Source organism: Erpetoichthys calabaricus, chromosome 16 (assembly GCF_900747795.2).
Source record: "Erpetoichthys calabaricus chromosome 16, fErpCal1.3, whole genome shotgun sequence".
In the NCBI taxonomy this organism is placed as follows: domain Eukaryota; kingdom Metazoa; phylum Chordata; class Cladistia; order Polypteriformes; family Polypteridae; genus Erpetoichthys; species Erpetoichthys calabaricus.
The window spans coordinates 5,732,775-5,749,562 of NC_041409.2; the positions used below are offsets into that span (position 1 = coordinate 5,732,775).

The 16,788-nt window shown below is 39.2% G+C and overlaps 1 long non-coding RNA gene across 1 annotated transcript in view; it reads left to right on the top strand.

Moving 5' to 3' along the window:
* Nucleotides 1–16,788, top strand: part of LOC127526086 (uncharacterized) — a 289,571-nt gene that overhangs the window by 224,110 nt on the left and 48,673 nt on the right. The gene's annotated exons all lie outside the window — the stretch shown is intronic.

Here is a 16,788-nt window from a genome sequence, read left to right on the forward strand (position 1 = left end):
ATGTGTCAATAAGAGCTCCCCGTCTCAACTCAGAGTGGCATTGCTAGATAGATAGATAGATAGATAGATAGATAGATAGATAGATAGATAGATAGATAGATAGATAGATAGATAGATAGATAGATAGATAGATAGATAGATAGATAGATAGATAGATAGATAGATAGATAGATAGTGACCACTGGGGGACATAACAGAGCCCCAAACCCCAGACATGACTACATAAACAACAGTCCCTGGTTCAAGTGAGTACTTACTTTAGCAACACCAGTTCAAAGGCTACCCAAGACTTCTTTCTTAATTTTCTCCTCTACATCTTCCAGGAGAGTATTGTCCTTCACCTCTCCTGATTCCATCTCGCCTGGGTAAGATGAGAGGAATAGCCATGACACAAGGGAGTCCTCTCCTGCAGCACCACTTGGTGGTCCCCATAGGAACTTAACAGGGCTGTCCTTCTGAAGTACAGTTCCCACCAACTCCTGCAGGAGTCCAAAACCAGAGGCATGTCAGAGGAGCACTGCCACCTAGCATACTGGTGGAATATTTGTTTCTGAGAGGCTCCCTATGTCAATTCAATACCTTGCACCATTCCTGGCTGGTAAGCCCTTCCATCCCAGCTGTCCACCCATATCAGCCATGTTCTGGCTGGGTAAGAACAGACCTTCTACCTTGGCTTAAGGGCTAGTCCATCTATGTCCATCACAAAATATGTGTGTATTATATTGTAAATGTATTATATACAGTAAATACACACACACAATAGAACGTCAGTCTGTCTGTTTGTCTGAATATTCCCTATATAATCTTACTTACTTTGATCGATCTGGATCAAATTTTTCATAGCTGCTCTCTAGGACCAAGATAAACTACTTTGAAACCCAAATTATGACCCTGGGGTGAGGGGGTCCTGCTTTTTTTTTTTTTTCCCTGTGTGCTACAGTTTGCACACCATTGCCACCTGCTGGCTCAGAGCAGATAAAACATCTGAACAGACTGAAGGCAGACTAGCAGATAAAATGACCAGAGCTTAACATTACTTACCCAGGAAATGCTGTATGCTGCTTCTAACTACTGTAATATATATAAAGGAGTATAAAATAAAAAGTGGATGTTGGATGAGGCTTCGTGGAGAGTGGAAGTGCAGCGCAACACAAAGGAGAATCAAAGGGCTGTTGTTTAGCTCTTGTTTACCTTGAACTACGAAGACGAATCAGGCATGACAGTGTTCATGGGTACAACCCAGCAAGGAGTTACTGCAATTCTGGAATCCAATCGGACCTGCAAAAAACAAATTCTTGACTCAGAAGAGCAGAGACAATATGGATGATGAATGAAACAGCTAGCAAATACAACAGGGCCACCATTAAAAAACACATAAACCTTTGCTTTCTTTCCTCAACCCATTCTTCAGATATAGTTTGGCTAGCATATATACAAAAATAAATATATACAAATATACTTTGGCTAGTGTATATAATAATAATAATAATAATAATACATTTTATTTAATAGGTGCCTTTCTTAGCACTCAAGGTCACCTTACAATGAGCTGCCAGGGAAAAGGAAAAAAGGAAGGCCTAAGAGAAGGTTTATGGATGTGGTGAGAGGACATGTAGGTGATGGGTGTGACAGAGCAAGGTGACGAGTACAGAAACATATGGAAGAAGATGATCTGCTGTGGCAACCCCTAACGGGAGCAGCTGAAAGAAGAAGAAGAAGTAAAATAAAAACAAAGAGAATTATAAATTTAAAAGCAATAATTAGCAAACAGACAAAGGTAACAGGCAGGAACAGTGCAAAATTCACAACTGGTATGCCAGTTTGAAAAGATAAGTTTTGAGGACAGTTTTAAAATGTGATATTGAATCAAGCTGACAAATATGAGAGGGAACAGAATTCCCGAGTTGAGGAGCGCTATGAGAGGACGCTGGAGCTCCCATAGAACAGAGTTTGACGTGTGGTACAGAAAGTCGAGCTGCAAATGAGGATCTGAGGGAATGAGAGGGAGTGTAAGTCTGTAGGAGATCAGGGAGGTTGTGGAGAGCTTTAAATATTAAGAGCAGTATTTAGTACTGTATTCGGTAGTTAACAGGGAGACAGTGAAGTTGAGAGAGGATTGGTGTAATATGTTCAGTGGATTTAGAACAGCAGGTTATTATCCTGGCAGCAGAATTTTGAATAAATTGCAAGTGATGGATACGTTTTTGTGAGATTCCAGATAGAATAGCATTACAGTAATCTATATGTGAGGTGACTCGGTATTAGCCAATACTTCAGTACTGTGTTGGGTAAGAACAAGACGAAGTCTAGAAATGTTTCAGAGATGGAAGAAGGCAGTCCGAGAAACATTACTTACAGTATATGGGAAGAAAAAGAGAGTACTGTCAAGAATGAAGCCCAGGCTCTTAACCTGGGAAGAGATGTTTGTGTTAATACTGTTAATTAAAATAGAAAACTGGTTAACCTTAGCAAGTGTGGATTTAGAACCAATGAGGAGCACCTTGTAACAGCCGACCCCTTACCCAGCCGGCAGCTACACCTCCAAGACCTGTGGCCTGGATAACCCTTGCCCCTGTAACATATAACAAACAATGAGTAACAACAATGACTGATATACGGAATGTCTGATCGTGAATTAGAGTCCAGTTGTAAAAACTGTCCTGAATATGGTGACTGAACTAGAGAAAAGTGAGTTGTTTGATTTTCCCGGCAATTGGAGCAACCTCACCATGATTTCTCGGCGCGTGGTGGATGACGATCCGACCCCGGGGTCTCTGCAGATGAGGGATGGAAGACAGTCCGGCGGAACAAAAAACAAACTATTGTAAAAGCACGATGTGAAAAAACAGCAGGTAAGTTGATCCGTGGATGTGAAAAAATGGTCTCCTTATTTCTCCTCTCCTTTCTCTCCTGGCTATTCTCTCCTGATTGCTTAAATAGTCCTGTGACGGATGTAATTAATTGATAGTGAACAGGTGTTTTCCAGGTTTGGGGCTGCGGTCTCCTTCCATCATCCGTCCCCCTTTACGGGGACAGCATTCACTGACACACACATAAACAGCAAATTGGACGATGGAAACAAGAAGCAAGTAGTACTAACATTTGACAACACTATAACTATGTAGCCCCGCTACAACCTCAGTTTTATTGCTGTTCAGATGGAGAAAATTGTGACATATATGTGAATACACTCAACTTATAGTTTTCATCCTATTTCTCTGTACGTTTAGCATTCATTTGGTCAGAAGTTGATGCGCTTGCTGCTTCCTGAGCAGCTCTTCTTTTCTCCACCCTAGCGGCCCGCTTCTTCTCTTCTTCCGTTGGCATCTTTTTGCGTTAAAACTGATTAAGTCAGTGTTTGTGTTGCAATTACTTAGTACGTTTTCTTTTCTTTTCACATAAACTGGCACTTATGTCTTTAATCTGCCTCAAGAATGATTTAAGATATGAAGAGGTAGGGGAAGTGACAGCGAAGGTGGTAGGAATGAGAATGGCGCCCGTAGGCATGTGCCACACATCCACCCTGCTGGCTGCTGCCGAGAGTTGATTCTACAATAAAATAAAATAAAAATAAAAAGAGGAATAACCTTGGAGGTCAATCATCACCCCAAAAGTGGATAGTAGATGTCACGTAGTATATGTGTACCAAATTTCAGGTCAATAAGTCAAACGGTTTGCAAGTTACAGGTGATTTAAAATCCTCAACAGACAAACGAACAGCCACAGTAGCATATTATACATAAAGATATGTATATATTGTGGACCACCGGGGTGTGTGCAGCCGTCTTAAGACACAGACAGGCAGAGAGACACAAGTGCAGCACTCAACACACTTTTATTCAAGACTGGGAAAGTGCTTTTCCTTGCTCCCCAGAGCACAGCACAATGCAGCACATCAAAGTGCACGGTTCACAGTCCTTTTCTTTCTCGCTCTTCTTTCTCTCACTTTCTTCCACCTCCACTCCTCCCTCAAGCTTCGTCTACTTCATCCCAACTCTGGCTCCCCGAATTAAGTGAGGCGGCTCCTTTTAAGCAGACCCTGGGTGTGTTCCAGGTGTCTCATTAATCAGACCTGGAATCACCCCCTGGTGTGGTGAAAGCCCTATGTAGGAACCCAACAGGACTGTGCCACACTCCCAGCATGCCCTACAGGAATCTATGGTATCACAGCCACCCAGGAGGGCTGCACTCCAGCATCCCAGGGGGTAGGTAGTGTCTTGTAGATGCTTTCTCCCATGGTCCTTTCATCCAGCTGGAGTTCCAGCCGGGTAATGGCTGCCTGTCACTATATAAATAAAAAAACATAGACTTTGCATGTACACATACAGATTCTGTGTATATTAGATAGATAGATAGATCTTTATTGTCATTGTCACTTTTACAAAGGAACAACAAAATTGAAGAAGTATATTGTAGGTTTGGAATGTTATAGTGTGTTTTGGTGCTTCTGTTCAAAAATCATGGAACACGATCATTTTAATTTCTTTCAGGAACTTGTTTAACTGCACTAAGTGAGTCTGAAAACACATGGACGTATGTTCTGTGTCTTGTTTGTGTCCATTTTTTTGCTTTATATATATATATATATATATATATATATATATATATATATATATATATATATATATATATATAGAGTAAAAGATTTAAGATACACATAATCTATTTATTCATAATAGTAAAATTGTAATATTATTTAATTACTCTACCAGTAGACCAGAGGTGTGATTCAACACTCCAATCTTATTGCGGTCATGGGATACCAGAGCCTATCCCAGCAGTGTCACCATCTGCTTCTGTCTGAGCCACTTGATGGCAGTGCTGCTCTGCTAGTTTCTTTACTTGTCTCAAGTAAACTTGTTTTTAACAAAGCACACAGGTCAGCTGAAGATGTCTTACAGGAAACTTAAGAATTGTAAAATCAGTTTTAAAGAGATGAGCAGTGTGAGAGGCAGCCTGAATACCATCAGACAAACACCGGTAAGTTCTTAAAACACACACGTTTATTATAGACACGGTCCTCAAACACAATGTCCCTGCACACACACAGTGCTCCAGCACCAAGCACCCTTTGCCTCAGTCCTTTCACTGGTCCTTTCTGGGCCGTCTTTCCTCCTCACTCCCGAGCGTTGCCTTCTTCCACCCGACTCTGGCTCCCTGATTGTAGGAAGGCAGTCCCCTTTTATCCCACCTGGACGTGATCCAGGTGCCTCCAATGAACTTCCGGCGGCTCTTCCTGGTGTGGCGGAAGTGCTGCACGAGCACGCGGAGGCAGTCCGGGTGACCCTGGAATTCCTCTCGCCAGCACCTCCTGGTGTGGCGGAAGTGCTGGTTTCCAGGGCTGTAGGCTTCTCCGAGCGCCCCCTGGCGGTGACCACGGGCCCCAATAGGGTTGAGCTTCCAAGCTCAGTTCCCGTGGCCTCCATACTAACCAGGGTGGCTGCCCTCTTGTGGTCTGGGGGAGGTACGGTCCCTCTCCCGGTCCTTCCAGGTGTCCCGGCTGGGTATGACGCTCAGCCTCCTGCCACAGCAGTTTCTTTTTTTTTTTTTATTACACCAAAATTTAGATATTGTGGAAGCATCATTCTCTTTAGTTGACTTTTCCAGCCTTGAAATATCTTTTTTATTTAAGGGTATCAACAATATTTTGAAGATTTTACCTTTTGTTTATCGGTGTGATATATCTCCGATGGGCTGGCACCCCATCTGTGGTTTGTTCCTGCCTTGCATGTGGTGCTTTCCGGAATTAGCTCCAGCTTCCCTGTAAGCCTGCTTTGGATAAGCGGATTTAGAAGATGGATAGATGGTTTAGTATACTGCGTAGTGCAGAGAAGAATTAATACCATTACACAGGTCATTTAGTCAACATCTTTGTGTTTTAATTTGTAAAGTTGCAATGTAATCTTATTAAGCCAATAATCACACTTTTTTAAACTTTTTTTCTTGTCACATTAAATCATCGACATACATACACAGTATATATCTCAACTATGGAAAAGCATATAATGAAATGAAAACATTGTACCTTATGCAGAGTGAAACTAACATGTTAGAACATCTCTCTTAGCCCGAAACAGTTAAGCCTTCAAAAATGGTTACCAGCAAGGAGCCGCAATGTCGATTGGACCTTCAGGGCTATTCATTTGTTATCTGAATTGTAAAAACAGTTCAGAGAGTTGCTCAGACTCAGCCCTTCCTGTGTCTTTGAAATACCAAGGCCACAGTTTTACCCACCTTATCAGCGTTCAGAAATGAGGGCACGCAACCAAACATGTGTAAAAGAAAACCCTACGTGCCAATCCCCGATCAGCTAGAGGACAGGCACAAATATGGAGGAATTAAAAAGTGCTTTGTGGAGCTGCTGTAACTTTGATGTGGCTTGCCAAGCTAACCAGCTATCAGATTGGAATGAGTCATGCAGGCAGTCCATGACAGTTTATACACATTGGCAAATGTTAGAAGTCTAATAAGACTAAGATGGAGTTAGTGGAGGGCGTTGGCAGTGTGTATCTGCAAAAGGAATAAATACATGAAGACAATTACCACATTGACAAAGTAGAGAAGCGTGTTAGAGACACAATGTTAAGCAGCATAGCCCATGGCAAATGAAGGCTATACCACTGCAGTAGTTCTCCATCTTCATGTTTTATTCTGTTAGTGAACAATTACACGTTTGCTATTTTTTCTTTAATTAAAGATAGACTTCGTTTTCCTTTAATATGGTGAATCAGTATTGCTGTATGTTTGCACAGTCATTGCACAAATGTCTGTAGTATTGAAGGGTATACAACCATATCCAGTGTAAGAGTTTCCGTGTAAGAGCTGTGGATGGTAAATCTGACTTCTTGGGTTCCTGTTGTTCCTGTAAACACCATCAAGGTTGCCTTTTCAGCATACTTAAAGAAACTGAGAAGCAAAGGCACGTAGTACAGCAAGTTAGCTTTTACTGACTACTATTTAGAACTGATTCGGACTTATTTGCACTCATACATTTAACTTTTTGTTTGTCACGTCTTCTCAAGGCACAAGGGTCAAGAAAAGAAGTAATAAAAACTGGGAACAGAACAAAGCTGGACTTAGGGGAGCCTCAGGTTTATTGCTGGCAGTTATCGACCTTGACTGCCTTTCGTCTCCACGAGTGCTTACTTGCTGTTTAAGGTAAGAAATGTCAGCTCTCTCTCAACTCCATAATTCTGCTGTCTTCTTAACCCTGTGTTTAACTGACTTGCTGTTCTATTCATGCACTCAGGCCTCTCATCTTAACAAGGATGGTCTCAAAATGCAGCTTTGTTTCATAAGACCTGAATGCTTACAAACTCTGCTTTATGTAAACAGCAGTGGCATATGGCATGTGATGCTTTAGAGTGAATGGCCACCTTCTCAGCTAATGCAGTAATTCTCCTTTCTGCTGCATGTTGGTAACACATTCATGAATTAAGCAAAATGAACATTCTTGATGTTGCTGGTAGCACATTCCTAAACATGTGCTACAGAGATGTAAATTAGGGACTGAAATGGCAGGTGACACTGGGTGTGAAGTGGTAGTACAACTGCTGGAGCGAGGTATGGAGCCATCCCAGAAGGTTAGATAGGCTGTCACCAAAGGGTGGCTGGGTGTACGGGCATGTAGAGAGTTACCTGAGATAACTGCTTACTGTAGAGCCAACAAATGAGAGAGCAGAACATTTAACAGTAAGATGAATTCCCCGGTATGATAGGTGGTTGTCCATTTCGTGTATTACGTTGACCAAATTAATTGGGGTTGCTTGGTATGACCACCAGGGTGTGTTGCAACACCCCAAACTCCAAACACAAGTACACAGACAGTCTCAATTCAAATGAAAAGTTTTTAATTAACTAAATGCCTTTTGCAACGATTTGAAAAGGCACACACCACACACAGCACAACTTTTCCATTTTTCCTTCTCTCCTTCCACTCCACCACGCTAGCTTTGTCTAGTTCCTCCCGACTCTGGCTCCCTGACTGGAGTGGGGCTGCTTTTTTTATATTACTCAATTTCAAGGACTTACACACCATCTCTGCAATATATAAAATTATTTTACAGTCCCTCCCTTCCAAAGATCCAAGATGACAATGGGAAAAGGATCTCTTAATCAATATATCAGAAAGGGAGTGGAAAGTAGCAATGCAGAGAATTCACTTGAGCTCCGTATCATAATCCCTCCTAACCCACTAACAGCTGTGTTTGGTGTTCTTCCAGATGGGCTTAATGTGAAGAAGGACAAGCAAACGGTGATTGCATTTACTACACTTTTGGCACGCAGACTTATTTTGCTAAACTGGAAGAATCCTAACTCTCCTCTTTTAAGTCAGTGGGTAACCGATGTTTTATATTATTTGAAATTGGAAAAAATCAAATATTCAGTTAGAGCAGGGGTGGGCAGATTCAGTCCTGGAGGGCCGCAGTGGCTGCAGGTTTTTGCTCCAACCCAATTGCTTAATAAGAAGTCCTTATTGCTCAAGTAACACTTCTGCTTCACTTTAGTCATCTTGCTTGTTAAGATTTTGAACCCTTATTGCTTATTTTAGTCTTAAACAGCTGTATTCTTGGTTTTTAATTGCTCCTAATTAGCAATACCATGCAAATGACAAAAGAGACCAGCATTTCTCCATTTAGCTTGTTTTCATTTACACCTGTGTGTATTTATCATGCACTATTTGGTTTAATTAAATACTTGGAAGGAAAGTGAAGAGAAAAAAGTGAAGCACTGAGAATTACTCATCTGTTTTAGACTTCAAATCATTTGGATGATATCCTTAGAAAGGAAAATAAATCTAGGATATGAGAATGACCTGACATGGCAGAGTTAAAGCACCAGCAAGCCATGCAATTAAATAATTGACAAGGATTGGTTTTTAATTAAGCAACTGGGTTGGAACAAAAACCTGCAACCACTGCGCCCCTCCAGGACTGAATCTGCCTACCCCTGAGTTAGAGGATCTGTACAGAATTTTTTTAAAACCTGGCAGGATATAATCAATAAAATTTTTGAATAAGCTCTTAAAGCACCGAGGAAGTAATTATCTCCACATTTCTTTTTCTTCTCCATTCATCTCTACTGGCCTATTAAACTCATCAATTTAGGTATGTCTACAAGCCTTAAGTTTTACCCCATTGGCCATGCTCGCTCTCTCAGGGGTGGGGGTCGACTTGTTTTTCAATCCTATTTTTTGTAAAAATTGATCGACTTGTATGAATGATTACAATAAAATTAATAAAAAAAAAAAAAAAAAAGTCATCATTTTGAAATGGTTCAGAAACTTTTGAAGTGATTTGCAATGATTTGAAATGTAACGAGATTTAAGCTTTGAACAAAACTTTTCTTAACAAGAATTTTTCTTTTTTTTGCCATTTTAAGTTTTCTTTTTTGTGTGAACTGTTTTACTTTGAATTTGAACTAAATCTTTTAAAAATAAAGATATATTGTCTGTGGAATCATTTCGGCATGTCAGGTTTTTGTTGAATCCCATTTTCTGAGTTAGAGCTGCTGAACTTTGGTAATTTTGGAAAAACGCAGCTACACCCATGATTAGTTACGTTGGCTATTTATGGTCCTCTCAATTTTCCAATCCAATGCTATTATTTAGTTTGAATAACTTTTAATGGTTGTTTCTTTCTGTTTAAAGCAACACTTTATCTGTTTAATACATGTTTTGCATTCTTTGCATTTTTACTACCCTTGACTATTGCATTGTTTCTTTCATCGCAGTAAGATACAGTTACTATCTGATTTTTTTCTATTTAATATGTCTTAAAATTCCTTTGCTTTTATTTTTTTGACTTACTTATTGACTTAATTTTTACTTTCGTTTTGTTAATGTTCCTTATTATTAGTGCTGTCATTGCCCATTTTTTGCACATTTTTCTGAACTCATTCTGTTTTATTTTATGTCCAAATGTAACCTTTTGGCGTTCTGACATTGATTTTTAGGTTGTTTTCAGATAGTTACAAAGATTTTGTTTTGTGTTCTGACACTATCTTGTTTTTCATGCACATTGCAATTTTGAGCAGCAGTTGGCACAGCATTGCCATGCAATGTCACCCAAAGTTGTACAGAGCTGACCAGGGGATAAATGGTCAACATCATACTCTTACTGGTCATCCGAGTTTGTAAATATAAAACAAAGTGTTCTTGATACGGTTGTGGTTAGCGGTTAGGATTTACTTTTCAGTTTAGGATCCTAATTCCTGACAAAACGACTTCAATTTCTGGTTTGATGGATCTTTTGTTAATGACTTTATTGCCAAGATCTCTTATCACTCCATCTCCTGGTCACCTCCATCCCTTTCCCTATGCCTTACATCACATTAAGCATAATATGTGTGGACTTAGGACTGCAAGCACACCTAGGACCAATAGGGGGAGCTCTAAGAGTTTTGCCTCAGAAGTTCCAGAGAGTAATCCTGTCCACTCAACTGGTTATGGAGATGCTCCAGAAATGATCCCCTGTTTCAGTGAGAAGCTCAGCTGGCAAAGGGCTTCACAGATGTGTTGTTTTTCCCTTTCTGCCTTATTTTTATATTTTACCTTACACCTATTGTTTGCCACTCTATGTCTTTACTTTAAATAAAAGTTTCATTATTGGTGAATTTGGCATCTAGGCTTTACTTTGGGTTTGAGGATGACTTAGCAGTGTCCTGTATCATCAATATTTTGTAATGATAATACAAATAACAAAAAGTGTAGAAGGGTCACATCATGCAGCAGTGTAAGCTTCACTTATAGTTACTTATACTTTATTTCTCCCCAAGTGGAAATTAAACTTTCATTCCAAAATAAATAAATAAATAAATAGGATTGAAAACAAACAACAAAAACACACATAGAAAAACATCAGCCTTGGATAACAAAGAGCTGTTACTGTCAATATAGGCTTGTAGGGGGCAGTAAGATGACAGTCAGAATATCTAGACTACAGAATGGTTGGTGTAGGTGAGTAAAATGACACTAAGATTAGATACCTGCCGAATAAAGCAAATTCACAAAGTCCCAGCACACTTACAGGTAAGAGCTGGTTGATTACACCTTAATACAAGAGTTCAACACAGACATCTTTATACCATTAGCTTACTGTGCATTGAACTCCACACCAAATGTCTATGTGCAATGGAAATGAATTATTACAAAGATCTAATATGACAACAGTCCAGGTATTAAAAGATATCTGAGTATTCCACATTATATGGAACAAATTTGTTTTGTTACTACCATTTTACTGATGCACCCTCTAATATATAAACCATATTCTAAATAATAGTAATGAGCAGTAATTCTGTATCTGAAGCATTTCCCCTATTCTTAATTTATTTGTGTATACTTTATTTTTTTATAATATTTTGTGACTTTTGAAAGAGTTTCATTAAACTGATAATGCTTTTTTTCATGAACTTACATAAGGTTAGCCTCTCCAATGGGATTTTTACTTCCTAACTGATGGACCCTAGCATGTGCAGACCGGGCACTATTACATCCTCCATGATGGTCATCAGTGCTGGCAGCCCACAGGGTAGTGTGCCGAGTCCCCTCCTTTAGCCTTGTTCACCTCTGCTGTGGCCAAACACAACTCCAGCTCCATCATTAAATCTGCTGACCACACCACCATTATAGGCCTGATCACCAACAAGGACTGGATGGATTACAGAGAAGAAATTTTCTGGCTGACAAAATAGTGCCAGGACAATCTCATCCTTAATGTCAGTTAATCATAGACTTCCGGAAGATGGACAGAGAGCACACCCCTGTCTACACCAGAGAGGATGTTATGGAATTGGTCCACAAAGTTAAATTTCAAAAACAATAGCAGAACTGCTCACATTCTTACTATGCTTCCATGACTACTTTTATTGGGGAAAATGGCCTCCGTGACATTATCACGAAATATGGGCTTATTATTATTGATGCACTATGGGGGTCCGCCCCCGGCTCGCTTCACTTGCCAACACCCAGGTTTGGTTAACCGGAAATACAATTTAAAGAGATTGTTATTTTCATGTGAATTGTTACATATGCATTATTTTCACTTTTACTTTAAAACTTCAGTAAAAACAATATTTGGGATTAACTTTTCTTCAAGATCGCATTGAATTTTGATTCCGTGTTTGGTCTTACATCGTGATAACGCAATGTATAACTGCCCGTGAGTGGATATCATTTCTTTCTCTCTAATAAATAAACCGACTTTTTCAAATGTTTGTCTCTGTGATTTGTTAATTGTCATAGCAAAAGCTATTCTCACAGGAAACTGTAAACGTTTTAAGATGAATGGCATATTAAGATCTCCTTTTGTGTCTAATGTTATTCGCGGAATATGTCCTACATTACCTTTGTTGTCGCCTGTTAAAATTTTACATGTTGTTGTCTTTTATTTCTAACCCCAATTGGACCTACGAGGTTTTCAGCTCCACTTGGTCCGGGTTGATTATTACTTTCCTTATTTTCAGAATTTGCACATAGATTATTATTGTTCTTTCTTGCATTTTTTTTTGCGTTCTTTTCTCTCCAACGCTTTTGTGTCTCTTTTTGATGCGCTGCTCTTTCTTCTTCGCTTAGTTGTTGACGTGTCATCTACAGTAGAGCGTATAAAATTTTTAAGAGCTGAGAGCACAGGAAGTGTGTTTACCAAAAGCATTCCAACAACTGCGAGGTTAGATGACCGTGGTCTTGTTTGAAAATGGTTGTAAGAAGGGCGGGACTTGCAAAGGTCACCGTGTCACGGGACTTGCTTCCAAAGGTTGTAAGTATGACGTGACTTGACCGTCTCACGGGACGTGAAAGTGTCTCTCTGTCTCTCTTCAAAAGATCACGTCTCGTCGCAGGATAAAAAAACTCTCGTCTTGCCCCAAGACTTTTTTTTTTTATAATAGAGAGATGTTTTCTGATTTATTATTTTAATAATGTTATTAATATCAACATTATTTTGTTACTGTATTTGCTACCATTGTTTTTATTGGTTCTGAACACAGGCACCAACATGTTGTGCCCTTTTATTGTTGGAAATGGTGCCCTAATTACTAAAGCATAGTTCATGGAAATGTGATGTCCAACAATTGTATAAACATGGAATTCAACTCTAAGAACCATCATGTGCTTTAGTTGTTCTTCATATTGCTAGAGAGTTAGAACTTTGTGACTTTGATTTTGGGTTTGTGTTTTGGTATTCACTATTCTGACTTTTTCTTTTGCTTTTGGTCTGCTTAAAGACAGTGATGTTTCCTTCATCTCCTGGTCCTGGTCTTTTTATTTGCTATATGCCTTGTTTCTCTACAGGAAAAGTACACCTGACCACACACCCTTTGTGCCAGAAAACGTCAAAGGGGAAATTGCTGTACAGACAAAATAATGTGTAAAAATGAAAGGAACAAAGCGGAATGTAGAGCCTGACATACACTTGACTCCAGTGTAAGTTTCCAGCTGGTTGGATATTAGGCAAAGAGTAAATAGGAGAATCCTGATCAACGAAATGTGCAAGAAGTATAGCATAAGGTTAGTTTTAATTCCATATGGACACCTGTAATGAGCAGGATTGGATCGGTATTTACAACTTGTCCGTGACCGTGTGTTGAACCCACAGATGTATGTGCTTAAACGTGACCCCATAGCACAACAAGCCTGAAGCTCAGGAAGCTTGTAAGAGTTTATCCGCAGAGGCAGTGACATCATCTTAATAACAGCTCAGATGATACAGCCTTAGCTTGTTACGTTCTTCACTGCTTGGAACCCTGAAGTAGCCTCAGATCAGCACCAGTTGATTCATCTTTCATAGGAACACAAATACATGTCACAGACAGACAGACAGCATTTCATAATGACATCGTCCTTAGTTGTGCTATCTGATTGTTCATGTGTCAAGTAATTAGTTGCAAGTTACTTTTTGATTATTTGAATTTAATTGGTTTGATTTATACTGTCTGCCTAGCATTTGTTGAAAAGTAGAGGTAGGAATCTGATCTTAACAATAAATATCTATAGATTTGAGCAACAATGGCTGCTTTGTTTAATCCTTAGCCAGTAACTAAATTTCAGCCACTGATTTTATTTGCGATTGTCAAATGACAGCTTAGTTGAGGGCATTTGTGGGTTTCATTGCGTCTTTTTACCATGTTGACTGTGGGTTGCACTGGGCCAGTTATCCATCTCTGTAATCACATAACCTCTGCATTTTCTTGTTTTTTTTTGTATTATATTTAAATAAACTGGTTTACAGATTCATTTTTTGGTACTATGACGTAAACAGAATGTTGCCTGCTGGAGGAATTGCTCGGTTTATTACAAGGTTAAACATTTCTTTAATCCACAGCAGGGCTCAACGGTTGTCAAAAATAACAAACCTTCCCTGGTGGTCACTTCCCCCTCTGTGTGGCCTGATCTCGGAGTGGTGAGTGGTCACAGAGAATGACTTTTAATTTGGGGAAGAGTGCATTCTTGCCATAGATCTTTATTTAGAGAAACATACAGCGCTAACAGGCTTTCCACGGAGAAAAACTCTTAACATCTCTGCAGTTCTAATTACCTATAAAATGGCACAATTTGATGTCAGTTCATGTAAAATAGCCTTCTCAACGATTTTGTTTAAATGGTGCTGAACAGAAACAGATGACATTTGTTTTCTGTCAAAAAGTGTCATAGTAAACTGAATTAATTCAGTTGTGTGGTGTGCGTTACATGTGGTGCTAATTTTCCCTTTTTTGGTATTAGCATTTGCTTTCAATTATGGCCAAGTGCTCTGAATGCAGAATATGAGATTACATATAAATAGTTTTTATTTGGTGTTTAGAGAAGAAAAACATGCTGTTTTTATCATTCAATTTCTTTTTCCACTTTAGTGGATTTTATAGAGCAGTGAGGTGAGTGGGATTGAAAATGGACGGACACAAGTGTGTGTTTGTTTTTATAGTACACCTTTTAGGCCTGGTCGCTTTGGCCTGACAGCAGTGTCTTTCCTTTATCTTTTATCTGCTTTATTTAATGACTGTACTTCATATTTCAGGTAATGCTGTAATATTTCATATGCAAATTACATTTGTTACATTTGTTTGATTATCCCTAAAAGAATTGAACATCTGTTCTGAATCTGTGTCTTCATCATTTATTTTTTTATTAATATTGTAAAGAACAGGGTGCACCTACACTTGAAGATATGGGTTCTTTAATGATATTGTATGGCTCTTTGCTGATTTTGTGGCTTCCTCATAGAAACCAATGCTTGACAAAGACCCATTCATTCTGGGAAGGGTTCTTTTCATATGAAATGGTTCTTTGTGTTTTGAAAAACTTCCTATTCTGTACAGAAGCTCCCACAAATCTTAATGCATGGCAGACTACCTAGCAGGACACTAACAGATTAAGAAAATATGGACTTGGCTGTGTTATAATATGCAGTAAGAGTGCTTTTAAGGTCATGGGCTATTGGTATTTCACAAATCTGTTAGCATCTATTCATTATTACTTATTGTACGGAGCCTGTTAGAGATCAAAAGGTTCTTTCTAGAACCTTCATGTGGATGGGTCTTTTGGGGAAACAAAAATGGTTCCCCCTATAGCATGGCTCTGAAGAATAACTCTGGCACATTTTAAGAGTGTACAGCTTTGCTTGGCCATTTAAGATACTTTCACATACTTGCACATCATATGAAACAAAAATGAAACCACAATGGAATTCATCGCATAGTCCTGGAAGTTACCTGTGAACTTATGGAGGACATCACATTTCTCTGCCTAATAATAGAAGAAAAGCTTCTTAATCCACTAGAACCCTGATTAGATAGCTTCTTGAATCCACCCTGGTCTTCGCAATAGACAATGATGGTTGCCATTATTGTCAATCTGTCACATCCACAGTGGACTATACAAGCACTAGACCACAAAGAATTAGGATTCAGCCTCACTCAAATGTTCATAAAACTGAAACATTTCATTGCCAAGGCATTTTTCATACAGTACACCAAAGCAAAAATTCAGTTATTTTGAAGTCACCATAATCCAACTCTGCCCAGTCGTCTCCTTTCAATGGAGTACTCTATCCAAAAATGACATTTTAGTTACTACATGCAGTTGGCAGTGATGGTTGAGAAAAAAAAATATTCATGCTTTTATGCAGAACAGCAATCACAGATGTTTCTGATATGTTAGGGGTTCTGTCTATGGTGACCAAACGCTGGCCAACATCAAATGATAGCAAAAACTTAATGGAAAAATATCACATTATTATGAATGTCGCATAATCCACATGACAGGTCATTCAGTCGTATCATCACAACATTCCAAACACATGTATTTTCAACAAAAACATATTAAATAAACTACTTTCAGAAAAACAAATCATGAAGAAAGTGGACATGCACATATGTGACCTGAGCTTTTGTATTGACGACTGACCTCCCATCATTACATTTATATTTATATGTACAACTGTCGTATCTCAGGATGATTTAGCAGCAATCGTGAAACTGTACTGGTGAATTGACCTTCTGCTTGTTGACGCATTCTCAGATATGTTCAAGCATGAGGCATATTCTTTCCTGACAATGTTTTTGCTCGCTTTTCTTTAAATTTTAATGTTTTGTTTGTCACACATACATGTTACGGGAGTGTGTTGGAGACAGGGGACATGTTTGAGTGGAGCACGGTCACTAACCTCTCTTCCCTTTCCTTCTACCAGAGCAGGAGGAGAAGACCAGAGACCTTCATTTTCAGGTTTCCCAGAAATCCCACCTCTTCTGGTCCTATTCATGTATAAGAACAAACTCAGCTGGGAGTCAGCATTT